Genomic DNA, 9,035 nt, shown 5'->3' on the forward strand with positions numbered 1-9,035 from the left:
CCAGGAATCAAACCTGAGACCTTTCGGTGTGTGGGCCAATGCTCCAACCACTGAGGCACTGGCCAGGGTGAGAGTGGGCACTGTTAGCACAGCTCACTGAGTTGTCCACTTTTTTCACGTGACATGGTCTAGGGCCGTGGTCGGCAAACTGCAGCTCGCAAGCCACATGGCCCCTTGAGTGTGGCTCTTCCTAAGCCTTAGGAGCACCCTAATTGGGTTAATAACAATGTACCTACCTATATAATTTAAGTTTAAAAAATTTGGGTCTCAAAAGAAATTTCAATCATGGTACTGTTGATATTTGGCTCTGTTGACTAATGAGTTTGCCAACCACTGGTCTGCAGGACTTGACCTTAGCCAGGCTTCCGTAACCACGGCTGCCCCAGGGCTGCCCTCCTGGCCTTTCGAATGCTTCTCAGAGCACCTTGGCCTCCCTCAGCCAAGTCTCCATCCTGAGGGCAGTGCCCTTGGTCCTTACACTCACTGGGCTGTGCTTCTGCTCCACATGTTCACACATGAGCCCCTGGTGCAGGCTTCCCCGCTGAGCACCCTTGTTACACACATTTCTGGCACAAGCGAGTTTCTCCAAACCCACACTCTAGAAAAGTGTATGCACAGACTCTACGTTAGAGCCATACATTTAAATAGAATGTGTTCCCTGTAAGAGCTGCGTATGGAATTTAAAATTTTCTAGTAACTACATTAGAAAATTAAAAAGAAAAGGTAACAATTTTAATAATATAGTTTTACTAGAGGCCCAGTGCACAAATTCATGCACTGGTGGGGTCCAGCCAGCCCAGCCCCAATCAGCACGGTTCCGGGCCCAACCTGCAGGGAGGAGAAAGCAGGAGGTTGGCCAGCAGGCTCCACCCCCAATTGAGGTGGGGGGAGCCGGTTGGGGGCGGGGCCGGCCATGGGAAGGGGCTGTGGGTGGTGAGCTGGCCAGTCCCACCCCCCAAATGGGGTTGGGAGGATATCAGGGCTCAGCAGCTGGGGGAGGGGCTATGGGAGGTTGGCCGGACAGCCCCACCCCTGATTGGTGTGAAGAGGGCTATTGGGGGCAGAGCTGGCTGGGGGGAAGGGCTGTGAGACAATCGGGGTGGTGGGGGCCCATTGGGGGTGGAGCCGGCCATGGGGAGGGGCTGTGGATGGTGAGCCAGCTGGCCCCACCCCCAAATAGGGGGGCCAATTGGGGGACTGGTGGCCTGGGGGAGGGGCCAAGGGTGGTTGGCCAGCCGGGCTCCAGCACAGTGGGTGCGAGGACGGTGCTCTCGGAAGATCCTGAGGAAGGTCAGGTGGCAGCGGCCTCTGCAGGCGCCACTCACAGGACAGCAGGATTCCCACATGGGCTGTGCCTGGGCCATGCCTAAGACGCAGGCACTTAGAATTGTACACCTGAAACCTATATAATTTTATCAACTAGTGTCACCCCAATAAATTCAATAAAATTAATTAATTTAAAAATAGGATTAAAAAAAAAGAAAACAGGGTTGAATGAAGAGCTTGTTGACAGAGGCATGGGCAAGGTCCAAGACACAGCCTCAGCCTGTGAAAACCCCAGACGAGCATAGAGGAAGTTTTCACCCCCATAGCAGGGGCCAGACTGGCCTTCCCGATGGGGCCGTTTTGCCCTGAGAAGACTCTGAGGGTGTCCAGAGACGACTGTCATTTTGGGGGTGGAGGCCAGGGATGTGCAGGGCGCCCCCACCACAGAATGGTCCTGCCACACAGACAATGTGGAGGCTGAGCGGGCGGGAAAGAGAAGTCCAAGGCCAACCTTTGTGAAAGCCCAGCCCAGAGGGAGAGCCCCCTCCCCCTCCCCCGGGGCGGATCTGAGAGACAGGAGGGGTCCCCGCCACCAGAGCTGGGCGGGGTCCTCTTCGTCTGTGGATGAGAAGAATGAATTAAAAACGGAAAACTTTTCGGTGGGGCCAGAGCTGGTTTGGTGGCGGACCAGCTGCCTGCGCTGGGCCCATTGTTCCTGGGGCCACGCCATCAGGCAGGGCCAAGGAAATTCCAAACAGAAGTTCAGCTGCTTAAAGAGCACAGTCAGCCGAGTGTTCAGAGGTCTCATTGGCTTTGCTAAATGGCTATGAGCTGGGCTGTTTTGTCCAGAGCTGGAAGGGGCTGGAGAGGCTGTGCGAGTGGGAGGGCTTCTCCGCTGGAAAGGGTGGGAGGAAGTGGTGAGAGGTCCTTTCACGTGGGTGGTGAACATGCAAGACACACAGACAATGTATTACAGAATGGATGCTGAAACCTGTATAATTTAGTAACCTATGTCACTCCAATAAATTAAAAAAAATAAAACTAAATTTAAAAAAGAGTGGATAATTTCAGGCAAGCTCACCTTCCCTTTCGGGATGGCAGGGAGTCATCTGGCAGATGAGGAAATTCCAGGCGGACTACTTTAAAATTTCTTGGAGAGGCTGAGCTGGGCCCAGGTGAGGAATTAAGTCCTGGTGGGCTCAGCCAGGGGACAGGACCCCCTCTGCCCCCACTGACCCCCCTGGTCCTGTGCTGGGCGAGCTTCTCCAGGAACTCTTTCTGAAGTTACTCCACTGGGGTCCTTGGCTCAGGCCCTGTCCTAAGACCCCTTTCCTTACCTGACCTCACACAAGCCACGCCTCCCTGAGCGTGCCTGGCACCTGCACTGAGGCCACCACAGGCAGCAAGGAGAGCAGCCCTGGATGACCTGGGCTCTGTGAGGAAGGGCTCACCTGTCCAAATGTCACCTGGTGACTGGGAAACAGACGCATGGCGACATAAGACTGACTAACACTCTGGAGAGCAGGCGCCCATTGTACAGGGGCAGGATCACAGCCTGTTCATTCAGTCCTTGCTCCGGCTCCTCATTGGCTGAGGACTATTAGGACTGTTTCCTAATAGGTCGCCCAGGTCTTGCTGTCTCCCATTGGGGTGTTTTAAAAAATGTGCTGGGGCCTTTTCTAGTCGCCTCCCCCTCCCTTTGTCTAAGGCCGTGGTTGGCAAACTGCAGCTCGCGAGCCACATGCGGCTCTTTGGCCCCTTGAGTGTGGCTCTTCCACAAAATACCGACTTCTGCGCATGGGCCACGAAGTTTCCATCGCACTGTATGTGCGCGCCCGCACGTGGTATTTTGTGGAAGAGCCACACTCAAGGGGCCAAAGAGCCGCATGTGGCTCGCGAGCTGCAGTTTGCCAACCACTGGACTGGTCTAGGCCAGTGGTCAGCAAACTCATTAGTCAACAGAGCCAAATATCAACAGTACAACGATTGAAATTTCTTTTGAGACCCAAATTTTTTAAACTTAAACTATACAGGTAGGTACATTGTTATTAACTTAATTAGGGTGCTCCTAAGGCTTAGGAAGAGCCACACTCAAGGGGCCAAAGAGCCGCATGTGACTCATGAGCCGCCGTTTGCTGACCACGGGTCTAGGGGAATCTTCCTAGGACATGTGCTAACGGCCATGTGCCCAGCTCATACCTTCTTCCCCCCCCCCACGTCCTGTTTGCTCCGGGAAATTCAGCAGCCGCCTGGCCACATGCTGTTTCTTTTCTATGAAGATAAATCAGAGGCATGTTTCTTCCAGAACCTGATTAGCTCGATAGAGTGGAAGAGGAGGGAACGAAGGGAGCCAGACATTGAGAAGCTGGTCCACCAGGAAGCTACAGCTGCGCACACTCCCCAGGGAGCCGTGGTCACCCCTGCGCTGCTGGGGGAAGGATGGAGCAACGCAGGGATGTCCTCTGGAAGCCAAGGGACCAGGGGGAGGTGCTCCTACTCCGTCTGCACAGTAGGAACAAAGACTGCGTCCATAGTGGGTGGAGCCTACTATGGGAAAAGGATTGGATTGGATAAGGGATATAGAACCCCCCAGAAGACCTAGGATATGGATTGGTTAGGGGGAAGGACCCAATGCCAGCCCTCCCAAGACTGGGAAGTTGATTGGTCCTTCCCATAATATAATCCCAGCTTAACAATGAAGTTCTCTTTCATTCTCTTCTCTCTCTCCCTCTCATTCCCCTCTCCCCTCTCTCTCATTCTCCTCTCTCCCCCCCTCTCCCTCTCTCTCTCTCCCCCCTCTATCCCTCTCATTCCCCTCTCTCTCCCACTCTCTCTCATTCTCCTCTCTCTCTCCCTCTTCCTCTCTCTCTCTTTCTCTCCATAATGTCCATGTGGCCTTACTTGGCCAGCGGCAGATGCGTGGACTCCAACTACGGGCCTGGACACAGTGCCGCCACAGTGCAGCAGGGAGCACAGACTAAGCCAGCGGGGCCCAGCGGGACTGATACGGATGGACTGATGGCACAGAAGTTTTGGACACTGGCACCATTTCTTGGCCTAAGGAAGACAAGGCTGGACTTCTTTCAGGGCAGGATGGAGCTGAACCTGGGGCAGTCCTTTGTCCAGCTTCAATAAACCGTACAACTTCCCCTATGTGCGTCTCCGAAATGTTTTTCTCAGGGCCCAGTGAACGGGCCTCATTTCCACTAGCAACATCTCTGGCTCAGCTGGGTCCAGCTGAGCCTGGGCCACTGGGCAAGTGCCCTCTGAACTCTGAGCCCTTGGGGCACAGGGCCTGGAGGGTGTCAGCCTCAGGCAGAGCCGATCAACACAGAAGCACTGATGTTAGGGACATAATCAAATTAGTGGGTGGAGCTAGCAGATCCATCCAACAGTAAGAAACAGGACTCTGTCCTGGTTTGCACCCTGAGAAACTTGGAATCTCTGAGCAGATTCCAAACAAAACCCAATGGCATCCTGGGAAGTCACTGATCCTGCAGTCAGCCCGTGGCTGCAGGGGAAAAGCAAAGGTCCAGAAACAGAATAATGTATGAAATGCAGGGCACGCCAGTGCTGAGGCCCTGGTCGCCGAGGACGTGAGCAGAGAGTGCTGGGCTGAGGCCTGAGGCAGGTCCTGACCAGCAGCCCGTCTCTCAGTCCCCCCGAGAGGACCCACGCAGCTCTTCCACAAAATACCGCCTTCTGCGCATGGGCCACGAAGTTTCAATCGCACTGTATGTGCGCGCCCGCACGTGGTATTTTGTGGAAGAGCCACACTCAAGGGGCCAAAGAGCCGCATGTGGCTCTCCAGCCGCAGTTTGCCGACCACTGCTTTAGACAAGTCCCTCCTTCTCACGTCCTTAACTTAAACTAGGGAAGTAATAAAGCCACCGGCTTCATAAAGTGGTTATGAGGGTTAGAGCAAATGAGTTAATGTGCAGAGTACCCAGTATGTCAAGCACCTAATTAATTCTTAATAAGTGCTTCCTGCTGTCACCACCAGCTCCATCACCGTCACCATCGGCCCTCAAGCACTTCACAGACAGCGAGGTGTGGGGCTCAGAGGCAAGTGGGGGAACGAGTCGTTCTACAGCATCATGTTTATGGGTGTGTCGTAACAGCATTTAAACTAAATTTCCTCAATTGTTTCCTGGAGATATGTGCCTAGAAATCAGAGTTCTGGGTTAAAGAGTCTACGATTTCTTTCCAAAGCTTTCGCTCTGCCCTCACAAATTGTTCTACAGAAAGATTCGCACCCATGTTCACTCGTGTTCACTCCCACGCTAGCCAAGGCTGGATGTTACTTTATTACCAGAGATTTTCCATTTTCATATCCAAAAAAAGGAACCATTTTTTAAAATGACATTACTTCTAACATTTTCAATAGTTTTATTTTAAACTACAAAGGAGAAATAGCATAACCAAGTAAAAGCAAATTAAAGTAAACATCAAGAAAACATGATTCATGTTAATTCTAGAACTCCCAATGCATTACCACTATTTTTATGTAGATAAACATTTCAAACTCAAAGCTAAGCTCAAGGCTTTTAAGTCTGAAACATGTTTTCTTGACTCGAGGATATAATTCACCCCTTCCAGAGCTCGGCGCTGAGGCTCTCGGCTTTCGGAGCAGCCCCTGCCCCTTTCCTTCTCCGTCTTCCTTCTGAAAGCCTCTCCGTGCTTGGCTCTTAATCACTGAGTGAATCTTAGGAAAAGGCAGACACTGTTCACACATAGAAAGTGGTTCTGAAAGCACCTCCGCCTTAGGAAAGGTCGTGGGTGGCTGGGGTTTGAAGTATAATGATTGAACGCCTGAGCAGAAAGCAAGGTAACTCCCAGAACCAAGAAACTCCAAATAACCAGAGGTGGATATTTGAACGTATGTGTTCACAACCTTTAAATAAGAAACCTTTGTAATATATTTTAATGCCTACTCTCCCCTCTTGTAATTTAATTGGTTCAAACCTAAAGCACAGATTACTCCTTGAGAATTCTCATTCCCAAGCTGTCAAGAAGCTTGTAAAGTATCTTGCCTTGACAGTTTAAAAATATAATTTCACATCACACAGCACTTTCTCAGCCCCGACTCCAGCAGTGACTGAGACATCCTTTCTTCTCGGGCATTTAAAGTCTCTATGAAACAGACATCACATGCCCAGGTGAGGAAGATGCTAAATAAATCTTAGATACAGCGTGTGCGTCAGAGCAGCAGAGACGAGGAGACTGTACTGAAAACATCTTGAGGTCAAGAGTAGGGTTGGGAGGTCCTCTAGGTCAGGGCTTCAGCCTGTGCCTGGCCCAGGGCCTGGTGCCCAGAGAGGGCGGGGAGCCGTCACACCCGCCCGCGCTGTTGTGGGGTGTTTGTGCCTTGACAGCAGGGCTGAGCAGTGACGGAGACACTGCACCTCCTGCACCTGGAGCGGCGCCATCGGGCCGGGAAGCACGCAGAGCTGCTCTCGGTCTGGCCTCCTCCTGCTGAAGATTTGAAGACGAGCGGAGAAGCTGGACAGCTTTACGTGCTTGGTGTGTCTGTCAAGCATGTACACATCGACTTGTCCATCCCAAAGGCATCAGAATGTGGGTGATGGTCAAGTGCTCTGAGAAGATGGAAATCAGGGAAGTGACCAGGCCTCCAGGCCTTTCCTCCTTGGGGTCACTGTGGGACTGGCCAAAGCACTGGGAAGCCTCCTGGGTCGGGGGTGCTGTGGTCTGCGGCCCAGTGCAGGGGCCTTGAGAAGCCCCCACACTGAGTTGTGGCCAGAACAGGGTGACGGACGTGGGTCCGGCAGACCACCTGGTCACCACTGAGCTGGCCCGGGAGAGCTCCAGGCCCTGGCAGGACAACCCCACAGGAAGCCAGGAGGCAGGAGGCCCTCCAAAGAGTCAGTTCTCCTGCAGCCAACGGACACGTGTTCTCAGCATGAAAACCACCAGCATATTCTGGCCACGATGGGATGGACGACATTGGGCTCAAACTGATAAAGAGAAAAGCTGAGTAAACACTCCAGCCTGCTCTGTGCAGGCCTTTGACAACAAGCAGCCTGTGGTCCGGGAGAGAAGAGACGCACACACCAGGCTCACGGCACCCTCGCTTTCTCCAGAGAGCATCTTCCAAACGCCAGCTCTGCAGGGAGGCTCTCTGGTCAGAGGGACTAAGGCCAAAACTCAGGGACTAAGGAGCCGTGGGTGGGTGGGTTGCTACACAGCTGAGAGCTGCAGGCAGGTAAGTCACAAAGTCTGTGTGCAGGCCCCATGTCCCCTTGGTTTACTCTGAGCCTCAGACACACAGGGTCCTCTGAGGAACCAGCCACGGGAGGCACGCGGAGTAGAGGTCAGAGGTCAGAGAACGCTAGGGATGTGTGCCCAGTCAAACGGGAGAGACTTTGGTGAACACCCAGGCATTCAGTTGGGACCCCAGACGGCAGGAAGCACCCCTAGGTTTGATCACTGGGTCGTAGGTACCAGTGATCTTTCATCACCAACTGTCAGTTTTTATTTTAGACATGGAGTAAACTTCATGTCATTGAATTTTCTATGGCAAATGATCACTTTTCTCCTTCAGTGGGATTTTCTTTATGTTTAAAAATTGGATCGTAGTTATTTTGTTCAGTTACCATGGTTTCGGCTGATATGAGAATGTGAACAATCATGTTTGTCTGTAAGTGTGTAGGTACCACATATACACCTGAATGCAGCAATTCTAGGTAAATCGCAGGGACTTGAACTGGGCTGAGTTTAGAACCAGAGTCGGAATAAACAGCACTGTTTCCATAGAGTGACTTTGAGCTGAAATCATCAGGTTGGCATACGGTCACATTTAGCTGCACAGTCTTCAGAATGAGAGAGACGGGTTCACATCTCAACTTCGTCGTGAACGTTGCTGCGTGATTCCAGGCAGGTTACTCAGCTCTCAGCCTGTTTCTTCATACAAAATGTAAGGGGAGAGACATTTTTAAACGTCTGTAAAGCACAGTGTAAATGCTCAACACATGGCTTCTATAACTATGGCTAAAATTATACTTGAAACCATGGATATGTAATCTAATTAATTAGTGCAAGTCGAAATTGAAACTTTATATCTAGTTATTTGTTCGTTTATTCGTTTATTTATTTTGACCTCTGACCTCTACTCCACGTGCCTCCCATAAGTTTTGTTTATCTTTATTGTTGAACGTATGGCATGGGTTCCCTCCCCCAACCCTTAACCTCCTCCAGCCCGCCCCACCCCCATCCGTTATTTAAAAACAAGTCCCCGGAGGCAGGCTGCCTGAGCTGGCAGAGCCCAGAATAGCAACGATGGTCTAAAAGCTCACCTGCTTCTCCTGTTTCCATTCCAAGCCTTCCCAGCTCATTCAAAAATATCTCCCTTTTTCAACACATGGCCACTTTTTTTAAAAATCCTCACCAGAGGACATTTTTTAAATTGATTTTGAGAGAGAGAGAAACGTTGATGTGCAAGAGAAACACCTTCAGTTCACCCCGCCGCCTTTTTGGTATACAAGACGATGCTCCAACCAACTGAACCACCCGGCCAGGGCCCTACATTGCCGCTTTTCACACATTGATCACTTTATCTGTAAACGATTGTCTTTCCCCAGAAGTCAGCTTCAGGTGTGGCCAGGCCTGGGGGAGACTTTTCTGGCAGTCTCCTGCGTGGGCTTTGGTGTCTGTCAGGAATGTCTGAGATGGACAAAGGGAGGAGAGCATAACTGAAGCGGGCGCTGCTCATGTCAGGACAAAGGACAGGAGTCCCCCCCCCCCCCCCCGCC

The 9,035-nt window shown here is 51.8% G+C and overlaps 1 long non-coding RNA gene across 1 annotated transcript in view; it reads right to left on the reverse strand.

The window, feature by feature from the left end:
- Positions 1-3,467: 3,467 nt before the first annotated feature.
- Positions 3,468-9,035, reverse strand: part of LOC106725619 — a 17,687-nt gene continuing 12,119 nt past the window's right edge. Inside the window, exon 3 of the long non-coding RNA XR_001361548.1 lies at positions 3,468-3,537. This is a non-coding gene — a long non-coding RNA (uncharacterized LOC106725619). The remainder of the gene's footprint in view (positions 3,538-9,035) is intronic.

Source organism: Myotis brandtii, unplaced genomic scaffold, assembly GCF_000412655.1.
Source record: "Myotis brandtii unplaced genomic scaffold, ASM41265v1 scaffold1777, whole genome shotgun sequence".
Classification (NCBI taxonomy): Eukaryota; Metazoa; Chordata; class Mammalia; order Chiroptera; family Vespertilionidae; genus Myotis; species Myotis brandtii.